This window comes from Theropithecus gelada, chromosome 3, assembly GCF_003255815.1.
Source record: "Theropithecus gelada isolate Dixy chromosome 3, Tgel_1.0, whole genome shotgun sequence".
Taxonomy (NCBI): Eukaryota; Metazoa; Chordata; class Mammalia; order Primates; family Cercopithecidae; genus Theropithecus; species Theropithecus gelada.
The window spans coordinates 100,137,689-100,159,517 of record NC_037670.1 but is presented as its reverse complement, the minus strand read 5'-3'; the positions used below and the strand labels follow the sequence as shown (position 1 = coordinate 100,159,517).

Below are 21,829 nucleotides of genomic sequence, written 5' to 3'. Positions count from 1 at the left end.
TGACATTTATGTCATAATAACAAAGCTGAGAATGCTCTCTGATCCAGGGATGTCTCAGATCACATGGCTTAGGGGAAATCTGAGTAACCCCAGGGAAAGGCAATATGGAATACACACTTTTCATTTTACCAATTTTATATATATTGTAGGCTTAATAGGTGATATCTTAGAAATTTACAAGTAGTCCCGCCCATCTCACAAGAGACCAGTTAAAGCTTTAGAGATGAAGTTCTATTAATAACTAGTGCCTAAGGTGTTTTTTCTGTAACCCTTTTGAGAACTTTGAATGTCACAGGTTTCAATGATCGTAGCCAATTATTTTGAGGACTAGCAGATATGGTAAGGAAAAATCAAAGACCTATGACAGTAGGAATACTTGAAGAAAATGGGCAGATCCAAATGGCCTATAACCAATAGACTAAGCCCAAGATACATTTGATTTATCAAATAAGCAAAACACCTTCTGTCTATTCTATAGAGAAAGAATGGTCCTTCTTGCTTGATCAATCTGTCAGCAGCTCCCCATGTTAGAAACTGGGTGTTTCTTTTAAATTATACAGGTAGAGTATTGATATGTATTAACTGTGTAACTTAATGCAAGCTACTTAATTTCTCTTAGCTGCAGCCTTTTCACCTTTAAATGGTGACATTCTCTCTCTTACAAGGTTATTTATGAAGGAAGCTTTATGAGTCATCTGGCATGATTTCTAGTAAGTAGATCAAACATTCACTCAAGTATGTGAATACCTCATGCTGCCGGGTGTTTAGAATATAGCAATCACCAAAACAGAGAAGGGTAGTTTGTCTCTTTCCTGCTCTAGAAAGTAAGCTCCGCAAGGACCGGGTATTTATACATTGCCATATCCCTAGCTCTTATGAACTACACAGCACATACTAAACACTCACATATGTGCATAGTTAACAAATAAATGAAACTTAATTCTAAAGTGATATCAGACAAAAGTTAGTAAAATAAAAAATGTGAAAAGTGCTATGAAGGAAACAGAGGGCTAAGGATGAGAAAACAATAGGGGTGACTTTCACTGGATAAAGTGGTTGGAGATTTTTCTTATTTATCTAAAGAGCTATGGAAAGAGTAGAAGAAAGAGCATCTCAGGCAGAGAGAACTTTACGTGCAAGGGCCCTGAGGTGGAAAATCACTGAACCAAGTAGACTAAGTATGCTTAGAACTGGTGAGCAATTGAGAGAATGGCAGGATATGAAGTTGCAAAATCAGAATACAGCATTTATCTGTCTGACAATTGTATCTTTAATGATAGTTTGCTTTTACTTAGTCTTTATATTTTTAGTTACAAATTACTGATATTTTGTTTAAATCTACCACATTTTTCCATTTGACCATTTGTTATTTTTATGTCCTTTCTTTCTTTTAGATTTATTAAGTCCTTTTTATTCTTACCCTACCCCCATTGTTATACATTCTTTTACTATTCTTTTTGTTATTCCACAGTTACAGCATACATCCTTTTTTTTTTTTTTTTTTTTTTTTTTTTTTGAGATGGAGTCTCGCTCTGTCGCCCAGGCTGGAGTGCAGTGGCCGAATTTCTGCTCACTGCAAGCTCCGCCTCCCGGGTTTACGCCATTCTCCTGCCTCAGCCTCCGGAGCACCTGGGACTACAGGCGCCTGCCACCTCGTCCGGCTAGTTTTTTGTATTTTTAGTAGAGACGGGGTTTCACCGTGTTAGCCAGGATGGTCTCTATCTCCTGACCTCGTGATCCGCCCGTTTCGGCCTCCCAAAGTGCTGGGATTACAGGCTTGAGCCACCGCGCACGGCCGCATACGTCCTTGACTGACTAAAGCTTAATGTAAGTTAGTACATTTACCACTTCTACTTTTTGGACAATATAAAAACATAAAGCTTTTTAAAATTGTATTTGCCACCCTCACCCACCCGCCTCCCCCTGTGATATATAGGCTTTTTATTTTTTTTTTATTTATTTTTATTTTTTTGAGACAGAGTCTTGCACTGTGGCCCAGGCTGGAGTGCATTGGCACAGTGTAGGCTCACTGCAACCTCCACCTCCAGGGTTCAAGCGATCCTGCCTCAGCCTCCCGAGTAGCTGGGACTGCAGGCGTGTGCCACCACACCCAGCTAATTTTTGTATTCTTAGTAAAGATGGGATTTCACCATGTTGACCAGGCTGGTCTCAAACCCCTGACCTCATGATCTGCCCACCTTGGCCTCCCAAAGTGTTGGGATTACAGGTGTGAGCCACCGCACCCCGTGGGCTTTTGTTTATGAATTTTTAGCTCAACACATTTAAGATCCTCAAGACATGACTATTATTACTTTTTGCATATTTATCCTTCCTGTACTAATTTTTTTTCTTGAATCTCTATAGGTTTATTAGAACTAAAATCTAGCAAAACTTTAATTTTGGAATCTGCGATCATTTTTCTTCTGTCTGAAGAACTTCCTTTAGTGTTTTCTCAGTATAGATTCTAAAGACAGAGTCTTTCCTTTTTGGTTTCCGAAAAGATTTATTTAGTTTTATTTTTAAGTGATATTTTCACTGTGTACAGAATTTCAAGGTTGGCATTCGTTTTCTTTTAGTACAGTTGATCATTGAACAAGGAGGGCATTAGGAGCACTGACCCCTACACAGCTGAAAATTTGTGTGTACCTTTTGACTCCCTTAATTTGTTGTTGTTGTTGTTGTTGTTGTTGTTGTTTGTTTTTGTTTTTTGAGATAGAGTCTCGCTCTGTCACACAGGCTGGAGTGCAATGGTGCGATCTTGGCTCACTGCAATCTTCGCCTCCTGGGCTCAAGTGATTCTCCTGCCTCAGCCTCCTGAGTAGCTGGGACTACAGGTGGGCACCACCACACCGAGCTAATTTTTGCATTTTTAGTAGAGACGGGGTTTCACCATGTTGGCCAGGCTGGTCTCGAATTCCTGACCTCGTGATCCACTCATCTCGGCCTCCCAAAGCTCTGGGATTACAGGCATGAGCCACCGTACCTGGCCCACTCCCGTAAAAATTTAACCGCTAATAACCTATGGTTGGCCAGAAGTCTTACTGATAACAAACAGAAAATTAACACATAATTTGTATGTTATTTGTATTATATGCTGTATTCGTACAATAAAGTAAGCTAGAGAAAAGAAAATGGTATTGAGAAAATTATAAGGAAGAGAAAATAGGTGACATAAGTACTGTGCTGTATTGATCAATACTGTAAGCTTATGTCATGTGTCTTCAAGATAAATAGTTTGCCTGAAATAGTGGGCAACCACAGCTTCAGACCTCAATCTATGGTGTATATCCAAATATTCAACTTTTCCTTTTAATGTCATAACTTTTCTCCACTTCTTTTTTTTGAGACGGAGTCTCACTCTGTCGCCCAGGCTGGAGTGCAGTGGTGCCATCTCAGCTCACTGCAAGCTCTGCCTCCCAGGTTCATGTCATTCTCCTACCTCAACCTCCCAAGTAGCTGGGACTACAGGTGCCCGCCACCACGTCCTGCTAATTTTTTGTATTTTTAGTAGAGACGGGGTTTCACCGTGTTAGCCATGATGGTCTCCATCTCCTGACCTCGTGATCCACCCGCCTCGGCCTGCCGAAGTGCTGGGATTACAAGTGTGAGCCACTGCATCCGGCCCTTTTCTCTGCTTCTTGAGCGCAGTTCCAGCACCACTTGGGGCACTTCGTATGATTCCCATGTTTCTTATTCAAGGTTTATGGTATTGCACCAGACACAGTGAAAAAACAAGTGAGAACCGTGAGGGATCACTTTTTACTGTAATATGCAATTTACTGGAGAGACAACTGCTCACATGGTAATAATTAGCGTAGCATGACTTTTTTTTTTTTCTTCTTTTTTGAGACAGAGTCTTTCTGTCGCCCAGGTTGGAGTGTAGTGGCGCAATCTCGGCTCACTGCAACCTCTCCCTCCTGGTTTCAAGCGATTCTCTGCCTCCGCCTCCCAAGTAACTGGGATTCCAGGAGTGCATCACTGTGCCAGGCTAATTTTTGCATTTTTTGGTAGAGATGGGGTTTCCTCTTGTTGACCTCCACCCACCTAAGCCTCACAGATTGCTGGGATTACAAGTGTGAGCATGACACAACATTTTAAGTGTATACTTGCAACACTTGAGCTTACTACAATAGCCACAGCAGGTGGCTACGAAATTGTTACAGTAGTAAGATAGGTAGTATAGTGAATTTGAAGCAGTTATGATTGAATACTGCATCTTTATTTTTGTTTTAAGTTTCTGTCAACAGCAAATGGTGTCATGTATGGTCTGTAAATGTGTGAGAGAAAGTTTTGGTAAATTTTAACTTTTTATAAAAGATGTGTATATTTTAGGATGGTAAATAATAAAATAGACTATGTCTACACATATTTTATGCATTCGTGACTACCTTTTTAAAAAATTTTTGCTATTTCTAGGTGATGCAGTTCATCTGTGAGTTTTTCAAATTGCTCCAAATCTCCAAAAAATTTTCTAATATATTTTCTGAGAAAAATTTGCGTGTAAGTGGACCCACGCATTTCAAATCTGTGTTTTTCCAGCGTCAGGTGTACTTTAAAGTATGTCAGGAGAGTGGGGATAAAAAAATTCAAAGTATTTTTTTGAGAAAGTGAGCTATCCTCTCACTCAACAGCAATAATCACAGACAGAAGATTTCTGTGACCAAATGTGTGGGGATTTCTTCCCACCAGCAAGCAAGCAAGCAATCAATTCTGCAGCAGAAACCACCTAGGTGTCCTCCAATTCAAGTCAATTCTGACACTATTTTCCTGCACATAAAACCACAGATTGAAGCCAGGTGCAGTGGCTCACACCTGTAATCCCAGGACTTTGGGAGGCTGAGGCAGGCGGATCACCTGAGGTCAGGGGTTCAAGACCAGCCTGGCCAACATGATGAAACCCCATCTCTACTAAAAATCAAAAATTAGTTGGGCATGGTGGCAGGCACCTGTAATCCCAGCTACTTAGGAGGCCGAGGCAGGAGAATTGCTTGAACATGGGAGGCAGAGGTTGCAGTGAGCCGAGATGTGCCACTGTACTCCAGCCTGGGCGACAAGAGTGAAACTCTGTCTCAAAAAGAAAAAAAAAAAAACACAGATTGAGGGCTCAGTGCCCAAGACCACCCCTGACCCTCATCAGTCACAAGTCTGGGCCTGTGGAACTTCTGACCTACCAGCTTCAATGTAGAGTTTCCACACTCTCTCTTTGGGTTTAATTTGCTAGAGCGGCTTGCAGAATTCAGGGAAACTGAATATATGTTTATCAGTTTATTTATTTCCTTGCTTTTTTTTTCTCCTGCTTTTGTTGCACCCTTCAAGGAAAGAGGCCACCATAAGGCTGAGCTGAAGTACCAAGGGACCTTTTTTCTCTCTTCCCATTGCAAAAGTCACACAAGTGAAGCCAGGTGTAACTATACAGAGCCAAGAGAGTCATTTACTGGTTTATTACAAAGGAGATTACAAAGGATGTAGGTGAAGAAATTCACAGGGCAAGGTATGGGGGAAGAGGTTCAGGGTGTCCATGCCCTCCCTGACCACCAACCTCCAGGAGCCTCCAATGCGTTCAGCTATTCAGAAGCTCTCGAAACCTAGTCTTCTTGTGTCTTTTATGGAGGCTTCATTGGATGGGCATAAACGACAGCTGTGTAGAAATGTGATTAGACACAAAACATATGATCTAATACTAATAAGCTGAGTGGGGAAACCCAGCAAGGTCTATCTGTTCAGATTCTTTTTGTCCTCTCTCTGCTGCATTCTTTCCTCCAGGGAATGGGGCAGGACCCCTTCTGAAATGGGGATCTTGTGGCCTACAATCATATAAGATAAGTCAGAGAATTTCTTTATGGCCAGCTCCAAGACAGAAAGGCAAGGAAGTTTTCTGACTTCGAAAGAGGAGGAGCAGATGAAAGGAGGCAGGAGGTAAGAAAGAGAGATTCTGTTTTCTGAGGCCTGTATCTGAGGTTTTAAGTGCCCCAATATTATAACTAAAGACTGTAACAAGGGATATGGGAGTTATAAGCCAGGAACTATGGACAAAAACATATATATAGAGATATTATAATATCTATTTTTATATATACCTCATTATTTCACACATGTCATCTATTTTCTTCTTGTTTCCATTGTTTTTGCTGGGAGGTCAGCTGTTAGTCTATTTTTTGCTCTTGTGAAGGTAACATGTCTTTTATTCTCTGGTTGCTTATAAGATTTTTCTTTTTTTTAGCTTTTGCAGTGGGACTATGTGTCCAGGGGTGGTTTTCTTTGTACTCTTTTGCTAGAGCTTTGTAGAGCTTCTTGAATACGTGGCTTGAAGCACCTGTCAGATAACATCAACATCTAGGTATCTATGGGTCTGTCTCTTATTTTAAATCAACTTTTGCCCTTTTACATTTCTTCTTTTTATCTGATTGACTGCCAAACATTGTAAATAAAAATTGTAGGCTGGGTGCGGTGGCTCAAGCCTGTAATCCCAGCACTTGGGGAGGCCGAGACAGGCGGATCACGAGGTCAGGAGATCAAGACCATCCTGGCTAACACGGTGAAACCCCATCTCTACTAAAAATACAAAAAACTAGCCGGGCGTGGTGGCGGGCGCCTGTAGTCCCAGCTACTCAGGAGGCTGAGGCAGGATAATGGCGTAAACCCGGGAGGTGGAGCTTGCAGTGAGCTGAGATCCGGCCACTGCACTCCAGCCTGGGGGACAGAGCGAGACTCCATCTCAAAAAAAAAAAAATTGTAGTTGCGATTTGAGGCTTAGTAGGGTGTTATCTTTCCCCAGAAAGATTTTGCTTTTGTTATTGGCAGAAAGGGTTGAGTTAGATCATCTCTCTGGGTTTGATTTATTTCAGCTCTTTCCCCCACATTTTCACTTTCTTTGTAGCTTTCTGATGCCTTCAAACAGTTAAAAAACAAAAATTGTCTAGTTTTTCCAGTTCTCTCAACTGGAAGATTGTTCTGAAACAGTAAAAAATAAATTTTATTCTAAAAACAATAGGAAGATACTAAAAAGTTTTAAGAATTGACATAACCTGATTTCCATTTTAAAATGACCTTAAATTAATTAGTTGTTTTGTCATATCTTTCCTTAAAATGTCCCCAAAGCTTTCTTTTACCTACATTTCTATTGTTATCATCCTGGTCTAAACTCTATCTAAGTCACTAACTTGGATTATTGTTTTTTGTTTTTTTTTGGTTTTGAGACTGAGTCTCTCTGTCTCCCAGGCTGGAGTGCAGTGGCATGATGTCAGCTTACTGCAACCTCTGCCTCCCGGGTTCAAGCAATTCTCCTGCCTCAGCCTCCTGAGTAGCTGGGATTACAGGTGCATGTCACCACGCTTGGCTAATTTTTGTATTTTTAGTAGAGACAAGGTTTCACCATGTTGGTCAGGTTGGTCTCAAACTCCTGACCTTGTGATCAGCCTGCCTTGGACTCCCAAAGTGCTGGGATTACAGGTATGAGCCACCGCACCCGGCCGGATTATTGTTTTTATCTCACTTTCTTGGTTTCCTGAAAATCATCTAACATATTGATGCTAGATTCTTTATTCAAAGATTTAGTTTCTTTTATGTCTACATTTGCAAATTAGAAATAGCTATGAAGATCATGTGTGGTGGCTTATGCTTGTAATCCCAGCATTTTGGGAGGACAAGGCAGGTGGATCACTTGAAGTCAGGAGTTCAAGAGCAGCCTGGGCAACATGGAGAAACCCCATCTCTACTAAAAATACAAAAAGTAGCTGGCTGTGGTGGCACACACCTGTAATTCCAGGTATTTGGGTGGCTGAGGCATGAGATTTGCTTGAATGGGTGACACAAAGGTTGCAGTGAGCTGAGGTCATGCCACTACCACCAGCCTGGGCAACTGAGAGAGACTGTCTCAAAAAAGAAAAAGCGATGGGATTTTTAAAGTAGCACTATTAATCACAAAGAAAACCAAATCAACTTTTTATTTTTTTATTTTTTTGAGACGGAGTCTCGCTCTGTCTCCCAGGCTGGAGTGCAGTGGCCGGATCTCAGCTCACTGCAAGCTCCACCTCCCGGATTCACGCCATTCTCCTGCCTCAGCCTCCCGAGTAGCTGGGACTACAGGCGCCCGCCACTTCGCCCGGCTCATTTTTTGTATTTTTAGTAGAGACGGGGTTTCACCGTGTTAGCCAGGATGGTCTCGATCTTCTGACCTCGTGATCCGCCCATCTCGGCCTCTCAAAGTGTTGGGATTACAGGCTTGAGCCACCGCGCCCGGCCCAAAACCAAATCAACTTAAGGTGATTAAGTAACTTGCTGAAAGTTACACGGTTAAGGCAGAGCTACCTGTTGAATCTAGGTCTCTTTAATTTTAGAACTTATATCAATTATTTCATATTATAGCTATGCATTCAAATTATATTCTCTTTAAATGAAGCAGCATTTATATTCTTCTGTTGCTAAAAAAATTCTTAAAATGTAAATAATAATAAAAAGTTAAAACTTTTATCGTTTGTGCTCATTGACGTCAAAGTTGCTGGAGCTGAAGTTGACTAAAGAGTTTTCGAACCAAGTGACTGGTGCTTTCAGAATGGCAGAAACCATTCTGGAAATGAGGCCATCCAGGAGGAAAGCCTTCTCTGTGAACGTCTGTTTTTTTGTTTGTTTGTTTTGTTTTGTTTTGTTTTGTTTTGTTTTTTGTATTTTCTTTTTTTTAATTAGAGATTCAGGGCTTTAAAATCCCATAAATAAAAAGTCCTGGGCCGGGCATGGTGGCACACGCCTGTAATCCCAACACTTTGGGAGGCTGAGGCAAGTGCGTCACCTGGGGTCAGGAGTTTGAGACCAGCCTGGCCAACATGGCGAAACTCCATCTCTACTAAAAATACAAAAATTAGCCGGGAGGCTGAGGCAGGAGAATTGCTTGAACCCGGGAAGCGGAGGTTGCAATGAGCCAAGACCGTGCCGTTGTGCCGCTGCACTCCAGCCTGGGCCATAGAACAAGACACCGTCTCCAAAAAAAAAAAAAAAAAGGTCCTGGGTATGGGTTAAACAAGGCTATAGAGATAGTTAGCCAAAACAGCATGAGAAAATGTATATTCTTTCTTTCACCCATATATTAGTTCCATGATTCTTCTATAATAGGTCTGTAATGCGTGAGGAGACTACAAAAAGCTACCACGTTAGGGGTGAAAAAAAGGCAGTCCTTCCAGATGTGGTTGCTAACAGATAATAAAAAACAGTGAAGCCTTGAGCCAAGAAAAGCCCCAGCATGACTCAATATAGACCAAGGTTCCAGAAAGAACTAATTTCTTTCCAAACAAAGAACATGAAGTAAAGCAGAGCTGATCCCTATGCTACTACATTCATTTCAGTTTTATTTCCATCTCTCTTTTCAGAGATGTTTGACACTAGCCTGTATCATTATTTATATTATTTGAGAATATGAAATTCTAGAATATGAATCCTTTCTATTTATACATCAAGATTTACATTGATTTCATATATATAATCATATTATAATTTTAAAAAGAGGGTATAAGGTATAATTTAGTGCTTTGTAATTCCTGATTCATTGATCAATATATATTTTTAAAAGATCAGAGACTTTTTTTCCAAACTAGAGATTCTTTTATAAAAAAACTGTTGTGGGTACATAGTAGGTGTATATACTAACGGGAATACATGAGATGCCCTGATACAGGTATGTAATGCATTCTAATCATATCATGGAAATAGGATATCTATACCCTCAAGCATTTATCCTTTGTGTTACAAACAGTCTAATTATACTTTTTTACTATGTTAAAATGTACAATTAAATTATTATTTACTATAGTGGCCCGGTTGTGCTATCAAATACTAGGTCTTATTCATTCTTTGTATCTATTTTTATTTTGTACCCATTAACCATCCGCACTTCCTCTCCACCCCTCCACTACCCTTCTCATCCTTTGGTAACCATCCTTCTACTCTCTAGCTCCATGGGTTCAATTGTTTTGATTTTTAGCTCCTACAAATAAGTGCAGACATATGAATTTGTCTTTCTGTGCCTGACTTATTTCATTTAACATGACTTCCAATTCCATCCATGTTGCTGCAAATTACAAAATCTTTTTTTTTTTTTTTTTTTTTTTTTTAGACAGAGTTTTGCTATTGTCACCCAGGCTGGAGTGCAATGGCACGATTTCAGCTCACTGCAACCTCCGCCTCCCAGGTACAAGCAATTCTCCTGCCTCAGCCTCCCAAGTAGCTGGGATTACAGGTGCCTGCCACCATGCCTGGCTAATTTTTCTATTTTTAGTAGAGACAGGGTTTCACTATCTTGGCCATGCTGGTCTTGAAATCCTGACCTCAGGTGATCTGCCCACCTTGGCCTCCCAAAGTGCTGGGATTACAGGTATGAACCACTGCGCCCAGCCAATCTCATTCTTTTTAACAGCTGACTAGTACTCCATTGTGTATATGTACACATTTTCTTTATTCATTTATCTGTTGATGTACACTTAGATTGCTTCCAAATTTTTGCTCTTGTGAACAGTGCAGCAACAAACATGGGAGTGCAGATATGCCTTCGATATACTGATTTCCTTCAATATGCTGATATCGCCAGCAGTGGGATTGCTAGATCACATGGTAGCTATTTTCAGTTTGGGGAACATCCAAACTGTTTTCCACAGTGGTTGTATGCAGAGTCATTGATTTAATCTTTACTAGGTACTACAATAGTCATTTTTGAGTGTTTTTAGAAACATTGAGTATTTGAAGCATTTATTTCTCCAGAGACTAAGATACATGTACCCCTACAAGCATGGACACAGACTGGGAGTGAGGAGAAGCAGAGCCTTGGATGGTTTTTTTGTTTCGAATAAAATTGCTATCGATACTCTTCCCATTAATCTAAGCCTCAGTATCTGCCATTTACACTTATCAGATTAAACTGTCAATTTCCATTTCGGGTATACTTTAAATTCTTAATATGATTTGCAGGTGTTTTTTTTTTTTAATTTTTAATTTTGTTTTGTTTTGAGACAGGGTCTTGCTGTGTCACCCAGGCTGTAGTGCAACGGCATGATCACTACTCACTGCAGCCTTGACCTCCCGGGCTCAAGTGATCCTTCTGCCTCAGCCTCCTGAGTAGCTGGGACTACAGGCCTACACCACCGTGCCCAGCTAATTTTGTATTTTTTGTAGAGACGAGGGTCTCACTGTTGCCCAGGCTAGTCTCAAGCTCCTGGACTTAAGCAATCTTCCCACCTCGGTCTCCCAACATGCTGGGATTACAGGCATGAGTCACTGTGCCCAGCCTTCTTGATATCATTTTTTTTTTTTTTTTTTTTGAGACAGAGTCTGGCTCTGCCGCCCAGGCTGGAGTACAGTGGCCAGATCTCGGCTCGCTGCAAGCTCCACCTCCCGGGTTCGCGTCATTCTCCTGCCTCAGCCTCCCGAGTAGCTGGGACTACAGGCGCCCGCCACCTCGCCCGGCTAGTTTTTTGTATTTTTTTAGTAGAGACGGGGTTTCACCGTGTCAGCCAGGATGGTCTGGATCTCCTGACCTCGTGATCCGCCCGACTCGGCCTCCCAAAGTGCTGGGATTACAGGCTTGAGCCACCGCGCCCGGCCCTTGATATCATTTTTATCTAGCTAACGTATTTTGGAATATAATGAATCACCTATGTACCTTGGAGTGATTATTTTTAATTTTTTAGATTTGAAATGCTGTGATTTCAGACCCGATGGGTAGAATAGAAAAAGTTAGACTAAAAGTGTGATGGGATGACATGTAAGAGCTCTCAAAGAGAGAGAAAGTGTGATATTATTAAGACTTGGGTTCTGGAACCAGTCTGCTTGGGTAAAAATGCTTGTTTTGCCATTTATCAGCTATATAAGTTTGGATAGGTTATTTAGCCTCTCTGAGCCATGCTATTCTCAACTATTAAATGGAATAACAATATACCCTTTTAGAGTTGTTATGAGGATTACAAGAATCAATACATGTTAAGTATTTAGAATCGTGCCCTGCCCTTAGTAATCATCCAATATTATTATATTAGATTACCAATAAAATTTTGTCTGAGGTACCCAAATATAATGAGGTTTGTACAGAACACATATGAAATTTCTGACATTCTGTCAAGTAATGTCATTTTCAGAAATTCTTTAGAAGTTTGAATGAGCTGATGCTCACTCCCCATATGATATTTTTTGTATCTATACCAATTTTGTATATGGCAGTCTGTGGTCTGTATAATAATTGACAGAAATGAATAAGCAAATGTTAAAACTCTGTTGGAAGAGGGAAGTGTGGATATTGGCTTAAGTAAACATCAGAGGATCAAAGAGATTTTTCAGGAGGCAGAACTAAAATTTTGCCTCTTGGCTACAGAGAGGAATGTTCAGGGAGCTCTGATTTACAGGAGGAGCAGCAGGCAGCCACAGACATCTTCAGGTTCTGCCTTTATTGGACTCTTCTGACCCTCTGTTGTAACTGAAAGTCAGGTGGAGAGAGGGCTTGTGCTGTACTTGAAGTCACCAATAATTCTAAGTAATAAGTGTCACCATTTTGATTACATAGCCTTCCTGAAATGTTGATGGCCTGCAGTTTTACAGGTGCAGTGTATACTAAATTAGCCATTACCACAGACAGGATGTCATTGTCATTCCTTTCAAACTACAGAGTAGTAATTTGGTAATGTGTGAACACCTGGATTTGTGCCTCCTTAAACCTGAAATAAAAGGGAGAGGAATAGTCTGAGTCAATTATCTTTGTGACATCTGACCCATAGTTCTACATTGCTTTGCAAACATTGTATTTGGATATATGCATAAATATATATATATGCACACACACACAAACACACACACACACTGTAGCTTTTGTTTCTTAGAAAAGCAGCTCCTTGAGGGAGCCATTACTCTGCTGTATTATGTACAATGTGGGTGCTACATGAATGCTAAGTACTACTAATAATATTACTGGTAATTCACTGGTGAGGCATTTTGTGAGTCACCACTTACTGTGTGTTCACAATGCTTGAACTTGGTTATACAAATGTATCAAGTTATTTTTTTTATATGAAATTGACTATTAGGATATTTAATCATCCAAGTCAGAGTCAAGGACTAGCACTTTAAACATTTTTTTTTTTTCACTTTCAATTTTGGAACAATTTGAAAGTTGAAGAAAAGTTGAAAGAATCATACAAAAAAAGGTATGAATACCTTTCATGCAGAGACCTCATCCGGGGTTAGCCAGTTAATAATGTCCTTTATGGTAAAGGCATGCAGTCCAGAATTAGTATGGTATCTGGTTGTCTCATATTGGAACAGTTTCTTCTTCCTTCCTTTCATGGCCATGTCATATTTGAAAATTATAGATCAGTTGTTTTGGAAACTGTCCCTGAATTTGGGTTTATCTAATGTTTCCTCATAATTATTTCCAGGTAATGCATTTTTTGATGAAATTTCACGGAAGTGATGTTGTGTTACTTTCCTTGCATCCTATCATGTGGCACATGGTGTCAATGTTTCCCATTACTAGTGATGTCAAATTTGATCATTTAAATGAGATGGCTTCTGTGAGGCTTCTCTGTTGTAAAGGTACAATGTTTTTATACATTTTGGAATGAGTAATTATTTTGTGGGGAGAAATTTTGAGACGGTAAAATTCTGTTCCTTCACCTACTTTTACCTGTTAGTTTTAGCATTCATTGCTATGTCTTGCCTGATTATTGCTATATTGATTGAAAAATGTTGATTTTCTAATGCTTTCACTCCTTCTACATTATTTGGTATTAAACTTCCCATTTCTTTATCTATATCAGTGAGGACTCATTAATTCCTATTTATTCAATGTGCTATAATTCAGTACTGTCATCATTTCTTTTGATGCTCAAAATACATATAAAAACAAAAATAAAAATAAATAAATAAAAATAGATTTGACCAGTAGGAGTAAGCTCTTTTCCAGGTTGGCTTCTGTGTACTTTTACATGTTCTCATTATTCTTTTAGCACTTCATTACTTCCTGGCACAATCAGATGATTTAAGTTCATTTATTCTTTCCTTGTCCCAGTCCTGAGGTCAGCCATTCCTCTAAGAAGCCCTGTTTCTTTCAGCAGAGTGGCATTTAGAAATCAAGATCTGGGTACTAGATATGCTATAAGGATACTGCTCCTTCTATGCCTCCCTCAGTGGAAAAATAATTTATATACATGAATATCGCTATTGCTCTATTTCCCTCTCTTTTTCTCTCCCTCACATATGTGTATGTGTGCATGTGTGTGTATGTATATCTACCTACCTATATATTTATATATACACACATATACTTATTTATGAGTACACACCAACACCACCAATTCATATTTCCTGTCACCACAGAGTTTATTGTAGTTTCTTCCTTGTCACATTCATATATTCCTTCTCTGACAGTAAGATGATAATGGCTTCCATTATCTTACTGTATTAATTTCTCAATCCCCCCATATGTAGTTAATCTACCAAGCTTGCTAGACTGACTTCCTACCCCTTTTTACCTGTCTAATTGCTTTTTCAATGAATAGTAAGTAAAGGACAAAGTAAAGGGTGGAATGAAAGAGGAGGAAGAAAGAAAGAGAATAACACATTTTAAAATCTAAATTAAAATTTAAAGATTTTTGCATTTTTTATGTGTACAGAAGTAAGGTTCTGGGAATCAAATTTATTCTTAATTTTTTTCAGATCTTGAAAATAGGCCAGGCATGGTGGCTCAAGCCTATAATCCTAGCACTTTGGGAGGACCAAGGCGGGCAGATTACTTGAGGTCAGAAGCTCAAGACCAGCCTGGTCAACATGGTAAAACCCTGTCTCTACTAAAAATACAAAAATTAGCCGAGCATGTTGGCACATGCCTGTAATCTCAGCTATTCAGGAGGGTGAGCCATGGGAATTGCTTGAACCCAGGAAGCAGAGGCTGCTGTGAGCCCAAATTTGTGCCACTACACTCCAGCCTTGGCAACACAGCAAGACTCTGTCAAAAAAAAAAAAAAAAAAAAAAAAAACTTGAAAATATATCCTAATATTTTGTCTTTATATATTCACTCATAATACTTAATGGGAACAAGCATTAGGCATATGAAGATGAATGAGACAAAGTCTGCAGAGTTCAGATATGATAAAATAAGCAGACAGGTTAAAAATATTAATAATTCCTATAATACTAGAAGAGTTATCTTAGAGGAATACAAAGAGTTTCAGGAAGAAACTGAGCTACACTATAACACAGAAGAGACCAATAGATTTTGCATAAGCAGCAGAATGATTTCTCTTCATTAAGAGTGATAATCCACATACTAAAGGTTAATTTCTAGTTGATCTTCTGAATCCTGGCTTTTGCTTAACTCTTTTCTTCTGCTCTAGTCATCCTATAGAGGACCAGAGAAAATTAGACACAGTGAAATCTCTCTTCATGGTCAGGGTTGTTACTGAGCAACAGGAAACACAACTATTCCTTATAAGCCTGGTGTCCTGTTTTTTCCAGCCCTCAGGTTGGGAGCCTCTGGCATATTTTGCATATAACCTCTGACTTTGCAATGGATCAGAATTTTATTATGTTTAATACCATATAATTTTTTAGTACTGTATTTTTTGGTAGCTTTTAAAGCCTCTATTAAAAATCTTTTTATATTACCCAATACTGCCAATATTCTAAAATTTTTGTGCAAATAAATTGTGTCATTATGTACAGTTAATGGACTTAGTAGGCAAATCAATTTTTATTTTTTTGGTTAAAGGGCTCTCCATTGTGTAAGTGCCTTTAAAACATGCTTATTAGTTAAGCATCTCAACAATGTGGAATGTGGGTTGGTTTTATCACTCTCCAATTAAAAGTTATTGCTCCATAACTTCCAAGAAAGGAAGTTAGGCACTTGGAGAAATTGGTCCAATATTACATTGTGCAAATACAATAAATAAATCCAGATTACTGATTCTCAACTTGTTTTCTGCCCCAAATCATAAGAGAGATAGATTCTCTGTTGTAATAACTGAGTCTCAGATTCTAACTCAGGAAGCCATTATGCCTTCTCAGTACTGGCCATCTAAAACCTGGTATGTTCAATTTTCAAAGAAAATCAATTTAGAAAGAAAAAATACGCTTTGAGATGATAAAAAAGGGAATAGTCATGTAATACAAAATCCACTAAAGCTAACTCTCTCTATGCCTTATAGAAATGGACAATTCTTTAAATATTAAAGCATACAACTACCCCAATTATATATTTTATATATAAAAAATTTCTTAAACTAAGTAGTAGTATTACTACTGAAATCATCTGTGTATATTTGATATGGGACATGGATAATGGGTCACATCTTGACAAGCATTTCAGGCCTATTGAAAGCTGGTTGTAACAGGATGGAGTTCGCATGAAGGCTCATTATGATTATATCTTGGACACAGCACAGTGACACTTTACTTTTTTTTTTTTTTTTTTTGAGACGGAGTTTCTCTCTTGTCGCCTAGGCTGGAGCACCGTGGTGCAATCTCGGCTCACTGCAACCTCCGCTTCCTGGGTTCAATCAATTCTCCTGCCTCAGCCTTCCAAGTAGCTGGGACTACAGCCACCACGCCCAGCTAATTTTTGTATTTTTAGTAGAGACGGGTTTTTGCCATGTTGATCAGGCTGGTCTCGAACTCCTGACCTCAGGTGACCCACCTGCCTCGGCCTCCCAAAGTGCTGGAATTACAGGCGTGAGCCATCGGGCCCGGCCGACACTTTTCTTATGGTTTAGAAGTTCACAGAGTTCATAGGCAATTCACATAAACTCAAAATGTTTGAGTAGTCACATGAACAACTGCAGCTTGGCAGTCCCTCTGTCTCTAGGTTTCTGCTCATTTCTATATATCTAGAAATTCTGCCTCAGTCATCACCTTGGACTTCCTATCTTAGCGTAGGTAGAATTACTCATCATTACTTTGAATCTAGATGGTTTCTTCACTGCTACTTTTTTTTTTTTTTTTTTTTTTTTTTTTTTTTGAGACAGAGTCTCGCTCTGTCGCCCAGGCTGGAGTGCAGTGGCCGGATCTCAGCTCACTGCAAGCTCCGCCTCCTGGGTTCACGCCATTCTCCTGCCTCAGCCTCCCGAGTAGCTGGGACTACAGGCACCCGCCACCTTGCCCAGCTAGTTTTTTGTATTTTTTTTTTAGTAGAGACGGGGTTTCACCGTTTTAGCCAGGATGATCTCGATCTCCTGACCTCGTGATCCGCCCGTCTCGGCCTCCCAAAGTGCTGGGATTACAGGCTTGAGCCACCGCGCCCGGCCCACTGCTACTTTTAAAACCAGAAAGTCACCGAGTCAAGCACAATCACCTTGTTCATTCTTTTAAGGCCTTCATTTTATTCCTGTTGGTCTCAGTCATAACTGGTAAAAAAGATAAATGTCGTGTGAGTAGATAAAAACTTTTGAAAATTTGTTTTCAAAGTTGTTAAAGGAAAATACTTTTCTGAGTGTTTCCCTTCTGGATTGTTATTAGTAAGAAAAATATTTTCACAATGATACTATCAAGCATAATAGTCAACAAATTATAATACTACCCTTATTACACAGAGTCTCAGGAAAAAAGGTAATAAGTATTATTTTGCATTTAGTGATAGAAATATTAAGGCTCACAATAACAAGTGATTTTAAAATAATGATTAATTTTCCAGCTAAACTAGTCGTTTGACACGCATTTACTGAAAGTACTTGAGAAAACGACAGCAGTAATGATAGCAGTAATAAAGCATAGCAGGCTAGACCTGCCTCTGTAATGCTCTTGACTCTTGTGTAATGTAGATAATTAGCAAACTATCGAAACCACTGGAGAAACATCCTGTAACATGGTTAGGGAGACTTTGTCCTCAGATTTATTAGCTAATGACATTGTATAATGATTGGCAAGTAATTGAGTTCTGTTGACTCTTAAATATTTGGTAACGTATAGTTAAAACTATAATAAAGTCTGATAGAGGACATGGAATTGGTACATTTTCTTTTAAATTTTTCATAGTAATCTTCCAGTATGTTATTATCTTCTGTGGAAAACCGACTGTGTCTGTCTCCCAGCAGGTGAAATGAAATGTCAACCATAGGCTTTCATTTTGAAATTCAGCAATTTCATAAGCTTATTGAAATTACGTTTATCATTTGGCAAACTTTACTGGTATAAATATTACATGGCAGAAATAAAATTATAAGTTGTACATTAGTTTATTCATTTAAACTTTTGTAACACAAAGATCAAGAAACATAACATACTCTGTATTTCTGCCAACAAATATCTGAAGTCATTGTATTTTTAAGTTACAATATCTGCAATCATAATAAGTATCACAGGTCTTTTAAAATATACAAATTTGAGGAATAAAAGTAATATGAAATGTTCCAAGTCACAATGGCAGTAAATATAAATGCTAAACTGAAATATGAAAATCTAGCGGAGGATTTGCTTAGAGCAAGTTTGTAAAATTTGTTTTCAAGAAAGAAAAACAGATAGAATGCATTTATTTTTAATATGGTTTCAATTTAATTTAAAAACAATGCAACAAAGCCATTCCTATGTACACACATAGCCATTAAAGATGTTCCTAGCACAAAGATTCTCAAATATTCCTAGTTCATTCCACACTTAAAATCCAAGTAATTTTTTCATGGTGACTCTAGGAAAATAAGAATACCTCATTCGTTTATTAAGTAGTTAGGCCCAAATTTAGTAGTAGCAGTTTGTGTAGTGTCTGACTGCTATTTCTGTGTTCCCCTAAAAATTTAAAAACACTCTATAACAATCCTGTGGGTTCCCGGTATCATGATTGGGAACCATGGTCCTAGCAGCATTAAGAGTATGTGTGTGTTGTAGGGGAGAATAAATAGTTTTACTTTACTTATCTTAGGTTCAGTGCCCGACACCCCTGTATCAAATGAAAGACTAACAAGCAAAAAGCGTACACATTTATTTAATATCAGTTTTATGCGACACGGGAACGTTCAGAAGGAAATGAAAACTCAATAAACAGTTTTAAACCTGAGTGTTTTTCCACAGCAGGTTTGATAAAGAGTGGAAAGTCGTGGAGAAACGTGATAGAACCAAAGGGATATGAGCTACATGTAATGAGCTGGGAGAAACTTGCCAAGGCTTATTTGTTCAGATTACTCTCTGTGACTCCGTGTCCTTGGAGATAAGGATATTCCCTTCCTCCAGGAATAGGGAAGCACCTCTCACATAAGGATCTTATGCACTGCTTCAAGGGGAGGTCAGAACCTGCTTCCTAGGTTTTATGACCTGCTTCAGGGGAGCAGGGAGGGAGAACTTCACAGAGACCCTCCTGCTTATGCTATTTTCTCAAATTCCTTCAGCTTAAAATATTCAATACGCCAAAGTGCCATATTTTGGGGTAGTGTGTCCTGATGTATCTCTCTCTCTCCTGGACTCTCTATCTATCCACGCATCCATCCTTCCACATCCACACACACACATATAAATCAGTCTCCTGTATTTTTATTTGCTAAGTAAAATTACATTGTTGTAATTTTCTCCTTGCATTTACCATGACTTGATATTTTCTCGTTTACTTGGTTGTTTATGTGTTTAATGTTTGTCTTCCTCCACTGGGCTATAGGGTCCAAGAGAGCAGGAAAGTTTTCTGCCTCGCACCCCACTATATTCCTAGAACGTAGAACACTGCCTAGGGTATACTACATATTCAGTACACACTGTCTGGGTGAATACACATCTTCCAAAGACAAATATTCATTCTCAAGAACAGTACATTGTAGATTGAAATATTCTCTAACTTCCATATACTTTTTAAGAAACTTCACCTTTCTTGGAGTTCTATTATCACATAATTATGGCCAGTGCAGTTTATCTTTTACTGCTCCCAATTATGCCCTTCAGAACACTTAGAATAAAAAAGGAGTCGTGTAATCCAGTTACAGGAAGAAAAGCTGTGAAATAAATTGCTGTCCAACAAAAACCACAAACACAAACACATACACAAAACCCACTCTATTACCTTTAGTAATCTTGGTGAAGGGAAGGGAGTCATATATTTTACCAATTATAGGTATTTTAACCTTTCGTTTTCAAAACTTTAAATAAAAATACTCAATAATGTATTGAATTTTAATTTGCAGGAGACTATCAACATATTAGGTTGCTTTGGGGTTAACTTTATACATTTTTTTTGGCAAAAATCTCACAATAAAGCTTCTGCTAACTGTCCATGCGTATTTTGAACTTTTTTGGAAATGTATTATATGTAATTTAATGAATTAAAACATTTTAAAAATGTGTTCTTAAGTTACTGGACTTTTTAGTAGCTTCAGGAAAGGTAAATCAATATAGTGTTTCTATATTGAAATTTATCCTAGTGAATGATTTTTGTTTTCTGAATATGTATTTCCTTAGAATTTAAGTTCCACAGATCATTGATATGTAGTCTTTTTCACAAGAAGTTTAAACATCTCTGGGTGATGGTGCCTAAGTGGTCTTTAGGCAAAATGATCTGACGAAATTAAAATTGAGCAATTATGAGGGGGATCTATTCAATATGGACTGATTATGAAAGATTCAGGCCCCTTTTTCTTAATTTTCAGGGATCAGAGTGTTTTAAATTATATAAGTTTCTAAACATGTATTCTGTTTATTGAGATGAAGCCTAAACTGCTGGTGGCAGTGGGGGGTGTGTGTGAATAGAAACAAAAAAAGCCTACCATTGATGCCTTTGATAGATTTTAACTGTTCAATTAATTTGTGTGCATGAAATGTGCATACCAATATTTTGCTTCCAACACACAGATCTCCAGTGGACATCTTCCATCGAAGCTTCTATGATTATTTCACAATATTCAGCAATCCACCCGATGCTAACTGGGGATGTTTGATTTTGCAGCCTCTTTCAGAGCAGTTGCTAAAAGTCGCTCCACATCATCAGAGGGCTTCCCTCCCTCAGTCCATGAGAGCAACTAGGTTTTGCATCAGTGAAAGGAAGAAAAAGCAGGAGTCTGGCAAGAGGCTGCAAAGAGCCGGCACTGGGCTCCACTAGAGTTCCTTCCCACTGCGTTTCTCATCCTGTCTTCTGCCCAGTGGATGTGTCTGCGTGGGCGTGCACACACATTAGCTGATGAAACCCCCTTCCTGTTGCACAGGGTCAGGACTAAGCGGGGTGGGTGTAGCTTTGGAGGGTTCTGAAATCTAAGAACCAGCTTCCTTTCCCACCGCTTTCCGCTGAGTCAGTTCACTGCGGAGTGCTCTGCAGGATCTGGAGGCCTTTGTGTTCAGATTATTTTACTAGCTACAAAAGCCACACCCTTGTGCTACACAAACAGAACACTTTGTCCTTCCAGGAGGTCCGTACTTTGACCACAGCTCTGGGATTTCAAAGCTGCCTCACAGAGGCTTGCCTATTGTAATGTAAAGTGTTGGGCTGAGTGACTGTCCCTGTGTTATAATGCAGCTTCACAACTGTTAGTTTAATGACTCACTGTGCTAGTGGGACTTTGAACAACAGACCCTGTCATTTAAAACAGGCTCAGAAATCCATTTATTACCAAAAAAATGTCAATGACAGTGAGAAAAAAATGGAATATGTTTTTTGATTTAGAAAAAGATCTATTCATTTATTTTTTATGTTTCATTTATTTATTTTAGACAGAGGGTCTCACTATGTTGCCCAGGCTGGCTCAAACTCCTTGCTTCAAACCATCCTCTTGCCTCAGCCTCCCGAGTAGCTGGGACCACAGGCGCACATACACCTACCTACTCTTTCTTTTTTAAACAAAGCAAAACAAAACAAAAAAATCCCATACATCCATGTATAGCCCACGCACGCACACACACATACACGTG

The 21,829-nt window shown here is 39.1% G+C and overlaps 1 non-coding gene across 1 annotated transcript; it reads right to left on the bottom strand.

The window, feature by feature from the left end:
- Positions 1-5,297: 5,297 nt before the first annotated feature.
- LOC112621928 lies at positions 5,298-5,428 on the bottom strand. Its single transcript, XR_003118850.1, has one exon. It is a non-coding gene; the product is annotated as a small nucleolar RNA SNORA64/SNORA10 family (small nucleolar RNA).
- Positions 5,429-21,829: the final 16,401 nt, after the last annotated feature.